The sequence below is a fragment of the Perognathus longimembris genome, chromosome 4 (genome assembly GCF_023159225.1).
Source record: "Perognathus longimembris pacificus isolate PPM17 chromosome 4, ASM2315922v1, whole genome shotgun sequence".
Taxonomy (NCBI): Eukaryota; Metazoa; Chordata; class Mammalia; order Rodentia; family Heteromyidae; genus Perognathus; species Perognathus longimembris.
Window position 1 is genome coordinate 62,088,829 of NC_063164.1, and position 14,140 is coordinate 62,102,968.

The following is a 14,140-nucleotide window of genomic DNA, read 5'->3' on the forward strand; positions in this document are numbered from 1 at the left end:
ATTAATGCAAATGAAAACTACACTGAGTCTTTAACTTCCAAATCCTTCATGAGGAACAGAAAATGTTTCTCTATTTCTCCCTACTTTAACTCTTATATGAAAATAAGTCCTTGCTAAAACTTTAGAATAAAAACCAAAAAAACTACACTAACATTCCATCTCACCTCAGTCACAATACCAGCAATCAAGTAAACACAACAAATATTAGCAAGGATGCTGTGGTAAAAGGAACATCCATGCGCTGCTGTAGGATGCGAATGTAAAGTAGTGTAACTGCTATGGAAATCAGTATGGATAATCCTCAAAAGACTAAAAAGATATTCCTTATGACTCCACCATACCGCTGTTGGTCATATATCTGAAGGATAATAAATTAATATACCAGAAAGACACCTTCATATGTATGGTTATATCAGTGCTGTTCACAGTAGTCAAGTGATTGAATCACTCTAGGTTCCCAAATGAATGAAGATGTGATAAAGATATACTCTGGATATTATAAAGCCATAAATAAAAACTAAATCATATCACTTATCAGAAAATGGATTCAATTGAGGGATAGTATATGGAGGGAGACAAGCCAAGCTCAGCCCCCCCCCCCCCCCCCGGCCTCCCCAAGTATCTCATATTTTCACTCATTGGATGAAGAGGGGAATAGAAAGATGGGGGAAGGGGAAAAGATAGATAGGTGAAAGATTTTTAAATACATTGCAAGTTTATGTGAAAACAGCTTAAAGAACCTCAATGACAGCTGTAGATTAATAGGGAGATGTGGGGGAGATAGAGAATATTTCTGGGCTAGGTTCTAAGGAGAAGGATTTGGGCTAAGGAGGATGTAAGGGTGAATATAGTTGAAATGGGTTATTTACAACTATGAAAATAATGAAACCTATTAAAATTGTTTGGGGAAGGGGCAAGGGAAAGAGTAAAAGAGGGGTAGCGCTTTGGAATACATTGTAACTTGTGGAAATGTAACAATGAAATCCCCTCCTGTAGAACTAATGTAAGCTAATTATATAACTCATTGTGGTGTTTTTTTCCATATTTTGTTTTTGTCCCCCATCAAACATTGTTTGATTTTCTTTCATCCATTCTTTTCTTTTTTTTTTTTTTTTAGTGCCAGTACTAGGCTTGAATTCAGGGCCTTTCACTCATTTGGCTTTTTTGCTCACAGCTAGTGTACCACTCCTCCACTTCTGGGCTTTGCTGGATAATTGGAGTTGAATCTCAAGAGTTTGTCTGCCTAGAGTGGCTTCGAACCACAATTCCAGATCTAGCCTCCTGAGTGGTTAAGATTACAGGTATGAGCCACTGGTACCTAGAAATTTCTGTTTGTATGTATGTAGCACCCCACAAATACCCCAAAAAAATGGCTACTGATAAGCTTAAGTTGCTGGGAATTTTTTTTTTTTTCTTGCTGGTACCAGAGTTTAGACTCAAGCTTCTTGCTTGTTAGGTAGGTAGGTTCTTTACCACTTGTGCCATATTTCCAGTACAAAGTTGCTGTGTTATTGTTAATTCAAAATTACTTTTCCTAGGGAATAGCCAAAGGAATACATAATAAGAAGTAACAAATATATAATATTGTTGACTTATTTTTGTATTGCTAATTATTGTTAGTTTGGGGCTGCTGGGGATTAAATACAGGGCTTCACACATGATAAGCTTATACTTTATCAATGAATTACAGACACCCCCCCATAATTATTGTATAGTTATTCTATTTCATTTGCTTTCCTTTTGGCCAGTACAGGAATTTAATTCAGGAGCCTTTTGCTGGTTACACTGAAGATATAATGTTATAACTTTTCATCTCAGGCTGGCTGCAATCTGGATCTCAGCCTCCTGAGTAGCTAGAATTGGCTCTCAGTTGCTTTTTGTTCATTTTTAGTCATATTCAAGTTGCCAGCAGTTATTTAAATGATACATTTTTATCATATTTAATATCTGATGTGATTACTACCCTACTCTTTTTCCAAAGTTATATTCTATTTTCTGACAGTGAGTCTTATAATAAATTTCTCTTTTTGTCAGTTTTTCTAATCAAAAATGTTTATCAGAAACACTGGAGTTGAAGGAAAGAACAGAAGAGGGAGTAAGGCAGAAGAGTAGGAAACAAGGGAGGGAGGCAGACTGGTAAATTCATTTTGAAAAAGCTTTATAGTTGTGATCTCTATTATATTTTTCTTTGCCAGTCCTGGGGCTTGGACTCAGGGCCTGAGCACTGTCCCTGGCTTCTTTTCCCACTCTACCAATTGAGCCACAGCGTCACTTCTGGCTTTTTCTGTTTATGTGGTGCTGAGGAATGGAACCCAGGACTTCATGCATGCAAGGCAAGCACTCTACTGCTAAGCCATATTTCCAGCCCTATTTTTCTAATTAAAAAAAAAAAGAGCCCATAGAACAGTATACCAAATTCTAATTCCTGAATCCCCTATGACTTGTTATTCCTTAGGTATTTTGGACCGTAGTTGATGACTCCAGCATTTGACCAGTTCCCTGAACTAGAAATCCCTGTAGTACTACTTTCTTTTCTTCTCCATAATTTTATTTCGGTTACCTAGTTGAATTCTTACCTCAAAAATATTGGGTTCTAAACCTCTAATGTCACTATCTTTTACCACTTTTCTCATGGAATGCTAAACAATCTCTTTAGACTAGTCTGTCATTTGCATTACACAGTGTTCCTTCAAATCAAGGTCAATCCTGTTAATCCTTTTTGAACCTTTGTTGGCTCTCAGGACAAATTCACCTACCTTACCAAGGTATTTGAGAACTTTCATTATTATGTAGGTGTCCACTTTTATGGATTTAATTCCTGTCATCCCTCACTCTGCATATTTTTGTTAAACTCACTTTCTCACTAGTGGATAAACACCAAACCTAATAGCTCTGTGTATTTATACTTAAGGTTGCTTTCTCTTAGATTATCTCCCTCCCTTTACCCACCAAATTATTTGCCAGTTAAGCTTCAGTATTTAAGAGCAGTTTCACAAGATGTTTTTGATAAGTTCTTTTGTAGTCTAGTTGACCCATCTTTAATCTCTCAAAAGTTTATTATTGATATCTTTATAATTTGCTTTATATCAGTCTCTAGTCTCTTGGGAAATTCACTTTCAACATCAACTATTTCTAGTTGATGCGTTTTCATGTTTTTTAGCCTCTAGCACAGTGCATAGCATATAGCAAACACTCAATTGTTCAATGAATGAAAACAAATAAAGCTTCATTACTCTAGTGATTGAAACAGAAAGAAGACACTACCATGGTTATACTACTGAAATCTTTTGTCTGTTTTTCTTTGCAGTCAAGTCAGCCTCCTCCTATAATTTGTACTATATATAGCAATTCCTTTTCCTTTTAGGAAACACTGATATACCCATAGTAGTAAATAAGGTATCTGTCCATCTGTTTATATATCTTGGTCCTAAAATCATGGTGCTTTACAGAAGAAAGTGCAACAGTTTTTCCCAGTGGTGGCCTAGTCTGTGGGATAGGTGTATATCACATTGAATTTCAGAATTATCATTAAGAATAGGAAAGATTTGCTTCATCATGAAATTCACAGTTCTGTATATATACATGATTAAAGGCTAATTTAGATGATCTTAGGCAGAATAAGTGCTGTCGGAACTGAGTATAACTATAGTAATTATTTTATCTGATTTTTCTACTCAACTGATTACATCCTAATCTCTGTAATGATCGAGTATGACAACATGAAAAAAGGAATACTTCATTTTAAAAATAACAATTAAACACAAGTTCTTATAAGAAGATACTGAATAACTGAAGTGATCCAGTCTTAAATTTTTAGTAAATTACTATTTTATTTATTTATTTTTTGCCAGTCCTGGGCTTGGACTCAGGGCCTGAGCACTGTCCCTGGCTTCTTTTTGCTCAAGGCTAGCACTGCCACTTGAGCCACAATGCCACTTCTGGCCGTTTTTCTATATATGTGGTGCAGGGGAATCGAACCCAGGGCTTCATGTATAGGAGGCAAGCACTCTTGCCAATAGGCCATATTCCCAGCCCTAAATTACTATTTTTTAAAAAGCAGTTCAAAGATTAATTTAATAGATTAGATTGGGTCATTAATACATTTAAATAACCAATTAGCAAATTGTTTTGAAATTACGTTTTAATAAATTCAAAGCTTTTATTCTTGTATTATTGACATATTAGAATTTATATTTTAGCTATTTTGCATTTTTCACTATTTTGTTAATGATTTCCTACTAACTTTGTTTTTGAGATGTCACAAAAAATTTCCAAAAGTATACAAAGACCCTCTGATGAAGCAAAAATGTAGTTTTAAGAGACACTTAAAATAAAAATTTTCATTAGCAATACTTTCGTTCTTCATTCAAATTTTTCATGAGTAGGAACATTGTATTTTAAGTCATTACAACATGCTACAATCAAGGAAAAGACAAATTTGTATTGTGGGTCACTTCAATTAAAAATTGTATACACTCAGAGTCTTTAACTTACCTTTCCTGCATGTGGAACAGGAACTGTTGCACTTTTCTCTTTTCTTTATTTTAACCTGTTTATACTAAAATAAGTCTTTTTGAACAATGGTTCACTTAAGGGAATGGTAAATTCATATATATATATATATATATGTCTCATTTAATTTCATTGCATGTTTTCTCCCATAGGTTTTCTCCAAAAATCAGGCAATGTAAATTACATATCTTTATGATACCTATTGTTTGGCAAACCAGTGTGTCATCGATAAATCAGATTTAAAATGTTGTAACAAAACTTGAACATATTTTTGTGAAGTATTAAAACAGAGCTATAGTGTACCACTTAGTTTTATTTCAAGAGAAATGTGTTTTAGGACACTTCTTTAAGAAAATGAAGAATTTGAAATCAGCCCTTTTTCTTACTTTCTTAAAATCATGTATTTTTAACTGTAATGCTAATGACTAGGGAAGTGTCAGTAATGGATGTTGACCTATCAATATCTTAGCACTTTATTTACATAGACTATCAATGAATTCCATTTAATTTCTCATTGTAAAAATGTTGAGTAATGACTACCATTAGAGAATAATACAGGAACTTTCTTGGAGTGTGATTTGGGATGTTTTTCTTCTGGAATATTATTAGTAAATTTTGAGATGGTAGAATTGTTGACCTTGTCATGCATGTATAGAGCTTGGTCTCAGAGTTAATTAAATATGAGTTAATAATATATTATAAGGACATTATTGTCCTTATTACAGTTATTAGGTAGTTACTCAAATTATAGCTTGAAAGGAATGCAGAGCATGGAAAACTCAGGATTAAATTATGCATTTGAACCTTAGGCCAGCTTTTACTGTAGAGACAGTTTGCTGCTAAAAGAGAAATTGTATGTCACTGAAATTAAATGCTTTTCTGGGGATGGAAGATTCCAGTTTTTAATGAAATTACTGAGTGTGGTATAGTGAAATGATTAAAATCTGTATTCCGGGAATGTGGCAGGAAAAAAAAAATCAATAAGTGCTAGCACAGCTTTGCTGCTCAATGTGAATCCTGAGAATGAAATAAACGACTACAAAAATAATAATTAAAAACATATCAGCACATTAATTTATTTAGCATCAGTCTCCTGAGACATCATCTTCACTAATTCTTAGCATACATTTTACTATGTAATGAGCAGCCTTCTTTTCAAATATCCCTATTAGACAGGCAGTATTTCTGCCCTTCCCCCAGTGCTCCTGCATTGCAATCATTGTACTTGCACTTATTATGTTACAAATGACCGAGGTAAGGCTGACATTCTCAGTGCATGCAAAAAGACCTAGTCTGCCAGCTTTTTCCCCCATCCTAATGAAGCAGCTTTGTGAAATCTCCCCATGTGTTAATACTAATGAAGATCCTCCAGCACAATTAAAATCACAGCCAGTGGTTGAGTAGGAAACATAAAACAATAGCATCTTTTAAGTTACATTTATCCACCTATGTATAAAATATTCATATGTGGTCAGATTCGCCTATAGATTACATTTTACTTGCTCTTCGGCCTGAAAATTAAATCGTGCAATTTGTAATTGTATAAACGTTGATACTATAGCGTCTTAAGGAAAAAAACTCTACCTTAATGATTTAAAAAATTATAATTCATGGGTGATAAAGTGTTACCAAGGTTAAAGGTCTTTTTCTGTTTTTAAAAATCACGTTTAGGAAGCTGTGAGGTGTACTTCTGGAGGGAGAAGCATGCACTTTACCTTAGTTAACTTGATTGGTTGCAGGATGTGGGAATTGGGAGAGGGAGTGGAAGGTTAAAAACATAAACTGGCTGAGATTCTGGGGATCAAATAGCATACTGTATGTGTGTCTTAAAGATGGGACCTAATGCTCTAGTAGTCTTACCCATTACCTGATTTTGTAAAAAAAAATGTTGAATTGCAGCAATTAGATATTTTTTAACCTCACCAAACTTGAAAGGAAAAAGAAAATCGAGATGACCCTTTAAGTCTGTATGTATAACTTTTTAAAACGTCTACAAGTAACCATTTAAGTATATTTTATTTAAATTTTAATTCAGCGCATAAACATTGTAGCTGTTCAACTTGTTGTGAAAAATCAGTAACATTTTTACCCTGGAATCACCTCGTGTTCTGCTTTTTGAGTCCTAACAGTCACAAGTCTTGCGCCTATTAATTTAGTCGGGTTTGGAGATTTCAACAGAATTCTGAGTTTTCAAACCTCAGACAGAGATGGTTAATCTATGCTCCCTATTCATCCACTTACTTAAAAAAATTAAATCTTCAACCTTTTCTGTTTGTTTTATTTTTGTCCTCTCTCCTTTTAAACGTAAAACAAAACGTGTGAGTTTCTTAACTTTTTCCTGGGACAGAGCAAGGCAAATGCAAAGCAATGTTCTTGGAAGGAAGAAGCACCCCCAGTCGTGGCTCGTTTAGGAGCTGATAGGTCATTTATTATTGGAACCGAAATGGTATAAACAATTCTCTCTCTTTTTCCCTTGTTAACAGCAACTTTCATTGTTAGAGAGGAGAGAGAGAGAGAAGCCTTGTTGGTTGACGTCACTTGGTTCATGAAGCCTTCGCCTAGAAGTGAAGCTGCTGAACAAACCTTGAGAAGAATCATCTCCTGCTGGATAGGAACTAATCAGAGCGAGCGAAGCGGAAGACGGAGGAGGAGGGAGCCCAGGGCTTTCCCGTTCACAAATCTCACCTTCACTCCAACTCTCTACACTTTTCTTGCAGAAATTATAATAGGAATAAGGAGGCGGTGGTGATTTTAAAAAATCGGAACCTTAAACCATCTGGGAAGGCAAAAATCCCATCCGCCGCAACTCTCAGTTGGAAAGTAAAGGTGAGTTCGATGAAATCCTCGGGTTTAAGGGGTGGGATGAAATTCCCAGGGATGCGAGGCGGTGGGAGAGGAAAGGAGCGGCCGGGCTTTCGCGAGCAGCCGGGACTCCGGAGTTGCTGGTCCTGGCGCCCGCCCGCCCTGCGCCGCCGCTGTTTACCCTCGCCGGTCGCCGAGTCCCTTTGTTGTGCTGGCTGGAAGCTGGGGTGCTGCTCGGGGTCCCGGCTGGAGTTTGGGGAGGCGGAGGCGGACCTGTGCGGTCTTGGGTGGGTGGGGGGTGCTGTCTCGGGAGAACGTAAACTTTACTCTTGGCTCCGGTGCGGGGCCAGGGTCTGGCCGGGCCGCGCGCCCCTTTCGGGCCCTCCCGCAGCCGCCAGTCCATCTCCTTTGTGCCGGCCGCCGCCGGGCCGCGCGCCGCCGTCCTGCCCCGGTCACGTCCAGCGCTCGGATCCCCACAAACAGTTTTGCTGCGGCGTCAAAAAATAAACCAACACCACCACTCTGGCAGCGTGGCGACGTTGGTTCTTAGCCGGGCATACTCGCTGCCGCCCCGCCGGGGTACTCTGCACATCACCCCCACCCCAGTGCGCCTCCCGTTGCCCTCTTTTGCCTCCGCCCCTCCAGCCTCGCGGATGTCGAGCTGCGCCTCTCCCACCCCAGCGGAGCCTCCGCGTCCGGCCCGGCCCGCGGTGGAGCGCGGGACTGGGAGCCGAGAAGCCCAGCCCGGGGTGGGGGTGGGGCTGGTGAACCCGGCGCGGCGCGGCTACCTGCGAGGACTGCGCCGGTCGCGGGCGCGGGGGACCCGCGTGGGTCGCGCTGCGAAGCCGGCTCCTCCGCCGCCGGCTCGGTGTTGGCTGGTTGGCTTCCCCGCCACGCCACGCGCTCCTCTCCGCCCTCCGCTTGTTCCCTTCCCCCTTTCGCCTTCCTGGCTCCCCCTAACTACTTGCAGGAACCCCACAATCGGAACTTGGAAAAGGAGGCCAGGGTGGCGAGGGGCAGAGCGGGCCCCGCCGCTGGCGAGGTTTTCTCTTCCCTCCCTCCCTATTTATCTTTTGTGTGTTGCTTCCTTCGGGAGCGCAGCAGCTGCAGTCCGCGGTCGAGTTGCTCAAATTTATCCCTTTGTGTATATTACAATATCCTCCATTTTTCCCCTGCCCTCTAAACAACAAGCGTTTCGCCATCTTGGGCAATTTTTATTCCCAAGTCTCTTTTTGTATTTTTGAGGAAGGGAAAGAAGCCCTAGAAAGGCGAAAAGTGTTTCTGGATAAAGTTCAAAGTTTAGGAAATGTTCGGGGGCCCAGTGACGTCATGTAAACTTCATCGTGAAATTTTCTCAAAAGTATTTTTTTTCTCAATTTACCCGTTTTAATGGTTCGTGCAACTTTAGCCTAATGTCAAATTATGGACTTGATTTTGTGTTTCGCTCTCAAAACGGAGCAGCAAAGCCTTCGCATTTTAGATTTGGTAACAGGTGGAAGGTTATGTGTAAGAAAAATGATGTAAACTTGTTGTGTCATCTAGTAGTCACCTAGTGTTTGAGTGCATGTTTTTTTAATTCTCTTTAAACGTCTAGACTAAGTATGTATTCATCACACTTTCTTGTTCTCTTATGGATTTTTCTTTAATTAGCTTCTGTAATATTTATGCAAACACTACTTAGGTTACCTACTTCTCTTCTAATAAAATGCTCTTTCGTTTATTTACATTTAAAAAGAGAACCTTTGAAAATACTCGGAGATCCTACATAGTTTTAGTAGCACATTTTAAGTTAAAGGATTGGTAAAAATGTAGTTCATTGTATAAACGACAGAATGGATTTAAAAAGGTAATATATAATCTGTAGCTGTGAACTCTCGGCCATTACGAAAAAATAAACAATACAAACTAGTGTTTTAATTCGATTTTCTAAAATAGTTTTTCACCACACAGAAGTTGGGTTGGTCACATGATCAAACTTAAGGATACACTCACTGACTAGTATATAAATAAGAGGCGGTGTAAATTGAATGGGAAAGTGGAATTCTGTCTCCCATAGTCATTTTCAGTCAGCATATTTACATCTCTTCTAACAAGGACATGAAACTGTCTGTATTTAATTTGCATTCTCTTTGTCTTCTGGTTTGGGGAAAAACATTGACTACAATTAACTTAAAAAAAAAAAAAGCTAATAGAAACACTTCTGAATACCCTGAACAAGGTTTGTCTAACATTGAAAACTTACATTGTAGAGGGTATGTTTCAGATTTCTGTAGCAGTCTTTGGTGTTATCTGTTCTTTATCCAGGAATTTGCTTTATGTAAAATGGTATATAGAAAGCTTGAATGAATTGAATGTCTGCCATTTATGTGAATTGTAGGTAGGTGGAAAATGTTTAAATAGTTAAAGGCACATAGAACAGATGGTTCTAAATTATACATGCACAAAGGACTAGAAGATTTGGCAGATTATAAATGGCAAGCAACAGAGGATAAGCAGTTTAAGAAAATGGTAGTTAAGTACGTTTGATGTCTCACACCTATTGTAAACACTGCACATATTGTACACAAATCAGTAGATAACATTAAGACACTTGTATGTCTCAGAAAAAAGTAAGATTTTACAAATATCTGAAATTTATTTTAAGATTATGATATCAAGGTTTTTAAAAAATTAGATTGTATGCTTTGAAAACAGGAAGCTTTATGAGAACTTAATAGTGTTGTTTTCATATAATGATTTAAGCAAAATAGGAACAGACACATGATTTAAAAATCCAGATAATATATTATCTTTACTCTTGTCAGATGTTAAACTAGTACTAAACTATATAGCAACACTTTCAAACATTAGTGAAAGAAATATTTTTGGACTATTCAGTCCTGGAACCACGTGAACCACGTGCTCTAGTACTGTTGATGTCATTTACTAACTACCTATGAAATGAAAAGATAGCTTAGTTTTCATATTTGAGTTTATATATATATATATATATAAAACATGATAATGGTTTTCATTGGTGAGTATATTTACTGTGGATTTAAAAAATGTAACTATTATGTTATTTTTGCAGGTATGGAAGAATGATAGTATTTAAATTAAGAATTTGAAAAAAATTAGGGTTCAGATTCAAAGAAATTTGTTTTTATTTTGTATAAGCCATTTGTTTAAAATGCATATATGACAATGGAAAGCTGGGCATTTTAATTCTGTTGCCCTCTCTCCATTTCTTTGTTTGCATGTTTATTATAGGACTGCAGTGTAAAGGAGCAGATGTTTTGCCAAACATCCTGATGTGTTGCTTTTTCTTATGGGAGTGCATAACTGTTCCTTCTGATGCATCAACTTGACAGCTGGTTGATTTCATGGAGCTGCTAAGAAGCCATTAGTGGTGTCATTGAATTGAAACAGAACAGTCACTCCCAGCTTGAACTGCAATTGCTAATGTCTTTGTTGCTACTTTTGTGTTACTATACAAGATGTAGGATATCACAGTTGCATGGGAGATCAGGATTTCTGCCTTATCTCTTTAAATTAATGAAAGTAATATGTTAGAACTTGATTACTTGTAGGTTTAAAGATTTGTCAAGGAAAGGGATTTTAAGTTGTGGTTCTGAGTTTTTAAATTATTCTTAGTTAGAAAACTACCCAAAGAAGAAATATGGTTTAGCTCCAACAAATGAATATAGTCACTTTGACCCTTGTATGAAATTATATCAAGTCTTAGGATTTTTGCACTTAATTTTCTGAAGAATTAATCCAATTAACTAGTTAGCAGAGTTAAGAGGTTTCTTTATTATGTAAAATTAAATATTTTGCATCATAAGGTCTTAAACATTGAGCTTTATTAATGTTTACTCATGTGATTTAATGTTTAAACTTTATGACAGGAGAAAATTAGAAGAGAAAAGGAATAATTATTAACATAATCATTTTTCTTTTAAATTTTCTAAGGAGACCAAAATGTTATTTCAAAATTGATGCAAACTGCCATCTGAGTTATTTTACTAGTAGCAGTGGATTTTAAAGTAAAATTTTACTTTATCATCATAGTAATTTTTATGGGTAGTTTTCAACTATTTTACTGTGGTATTCATACTTTGATCTTCCCATTTGTGCAATGTTTTGTACTTTGTCTAATTGTTTGCATGATTTGTTGGTGGGATAGGAGATAGTAAGGAGAAAGGAGGAAGAATAAAGAGTAATAATGCCAGACAAATGCACATTAAAATGTATATCAAATATTTTAAATGTTATGATGTCAGGATATAGTATAGTTTATTACTATGTTGAAAACCCTTTTCTAATCTCAATTTACTATTACTCTTTTGTTAAAAATATACAATTGTTGGTTAGAATATTTGCTTTGCTAAATTAAACCCATTGGCAGGACTTTGAGCTGGGCACTCGTGGCTCATGCCTGTAATTCTAGCTACTCAAGAGGCTAAGACCTGAGGATTGTGGTTTAAAGGTAGCTCTGGCAGGAAATTACATGAGACCCATCTCCAATTAAGCATTAAAAAAATAAGTAACAAATAACAAGCTCTGGCTCAAGTAGCACTAGCCTTGAGCCTAAAAGCTCAGGGACAGATCCCAGGCCCTGAGTTCAGATCCCAGAATTGGAACAAAAAAGAAGACTTCCTACTTAATATAGATGAAATTTTATCACCTAAATATACACTTTGAGTGATTTCAGAATCCTGAATTCTTTGAAATCACACTTTAAAAATTGTATTTTTATTTATTTTTATTAGCTTGACATTCGTTACACAGAGGGAGATTTCATTATTAGATTTTCACATGTTCAGAATATAGTCTTACCCATATTAGCTTAAGGAAATTTTTTTTTTGCATGAAAAAGGTTGGGAATTGGGTGAATGGAAGGGAGAATGGGGAGTGAAGCTTGCGTACCATATAACTTTACATACTGAGTTTTGAACCATTTGAATGGTTTCTCAAATGAATAAAAAGATTAAGGCTAGAAGGTCTGTGTTTGTGAAGGGATGTAGATAAAAGCCCTTCTGTGTGATGCATTTTCCCATGTGTGATGCATTTTCCCAGACATCACCCTGGATGTCTTTTTTCCCCTCTATCTGCCTTAAGAAAATCCTGGAAATTCTCTTTAGGTATTGAGCTGGGTATATTAGGGATAGGCATACATAGGCTATGTCAGAAAGGGAACTAACCTCTGTGTGTGCGTGCGTGCGTGCGTGTGTGTGTGTGTGTGTGTGTGTGTGTGTGTGTGTGTGTTGGGGCTTGAAGTCAGGGCCTGGCCTCTGTCTCTTAGCTTTTTCCACTTACCTACTTGAGCCACAACTCCACTTCCATATTCTTGCTGGTGAACTGGAAATAAGAATCGAATGGAATTTTCTGGATAGGCTGGCTTGAAACTATAGTCCTCAGATCTCAGCCACCTGGATAGCTAGGATATAGTCATGAACAACTGGACCCAGTTCTAACTAACCTTTATTGAGCACATACCTTGTACAGGTTGGAATCATATGTTTATGGAGCCAGCTTCCTTTTCAACAAGCCATACATTACTGTGACCTCGCTAAGGTTTATTTCAGCTTATAATGTTTTCTCAACCCTTTTTGTGTACTAGTCTTATAACTTTCTAAATAGAAAACCATTGTCCTGCTTTAAATTATTTAAAAAAAATTTTTTTGTAACAAGCTTAAACTAACCTTTTTTTTTTTTAAAGTGCTGGTCCTGAGTCTTGAACTCAGGGCCTGTGTATTGTCCCTGAGATGCTTTTTCTCAAGGCTAGTGCTCTTCCACTTGAGCCAAGGCTCCAGATTTTAGTTTCCTGGGTAGCGAGGAATACAGGCTTGATCCACTGATGCTTGGCTTTAAACTAAATTTTAAATAAATGTATTTACATATGGAGTATTGGTGTCAAGGCAGATATTCATATGAACCAAACAGTGCAAATTTAGTTGTATATTAGATATACTTTTAAAAAAGAATCTTAATGTTCACTTTTAGAGATATACAGCAGTCTTAGTAAGAATCTTGCAACTTAACAATACTCAGTATTTATTATTCAGTTTTCAGTATTCAGAAGCTTTTCCAATATTGACCAGAAGAGTTTAAACTTTGATTCATAAATACCAAGTTTAAACTTTGATTCATAAATTTTTCTATTGACCATATTAACTTTAAAATTATGAGTAATAAATATGTCTGATTCATTCACAACTACATTATGGAGTTTTAAAGTATTGGCAACATCTGCTGAGAGCAGGAAAATTAAATGAATTTATACAGTTTTTAAGTCTATTTTGAATGCTAGTTGATTTGTGGCAGTCATAAATAGAGTTTGAGATGTAAAGTATTTAATAATCCCAATGCTTCTAAGTTCAGCATCTGGTGTTTTAAATTAATAGGTTTAAATATCTGAAGTGAAAATAGTTTTTCCCCTTACAATTTAAATTTATACTATGTAATATAGTTTGTTTTTGAAAATAGCATTAATGCTTTAAAGTACTTTTTATAAAACAAAGTTTGGCCTGTACTTTGGTTTTAAAAAATACTTATTCAAATAAAAATTGTTGAGCCTTGGTTATAACAGTGGAGGTAATTTATAAGAAGGAGCCATTGCTAATTTTATACATATGTATAGATGTGTACATATCAAAAAGAGGCTGTGATTATTGCATTGGTACTTTATGTGTAGACATAATTGTGTGTTTTTTCTGTTTTCTCCTCTTAACACTTTTCCACAAACATGCACTCATTAATCAAAGACCTTGCACTCCTGCTGAGGGCAGAGAGTTTCATCAAATTGGCAGTCAGTTTGGTGTAAAGAACGGTGTATTGAAGCTCT

General features: G+C 36.7%; 1 protein-coding gene across 2 annotated transcripts in view; it reads left to right on the forward strand.

Annotated features, from left to right (window-relative positions):
• The window catches only part of Baz2b (bromodomain adjacent to zinc finger domain 2B), a 300,548-nt gene that overhangs the window by 59,066 nt on the left and 227,342 nt on the right, over nt 1–14,140 (forward strand). For both annotated transcript variants that reach the window (XM_048345362.1, XM_048345361.1), the window contains exon 4: nt 6,996–7,338. The gene's annotated coding sequence lies outside the window, so the exon portion shown is untranslated. The remainder of the gene's footprint in view (nt 1–6,995; nt 7,339–14,140) is intronic.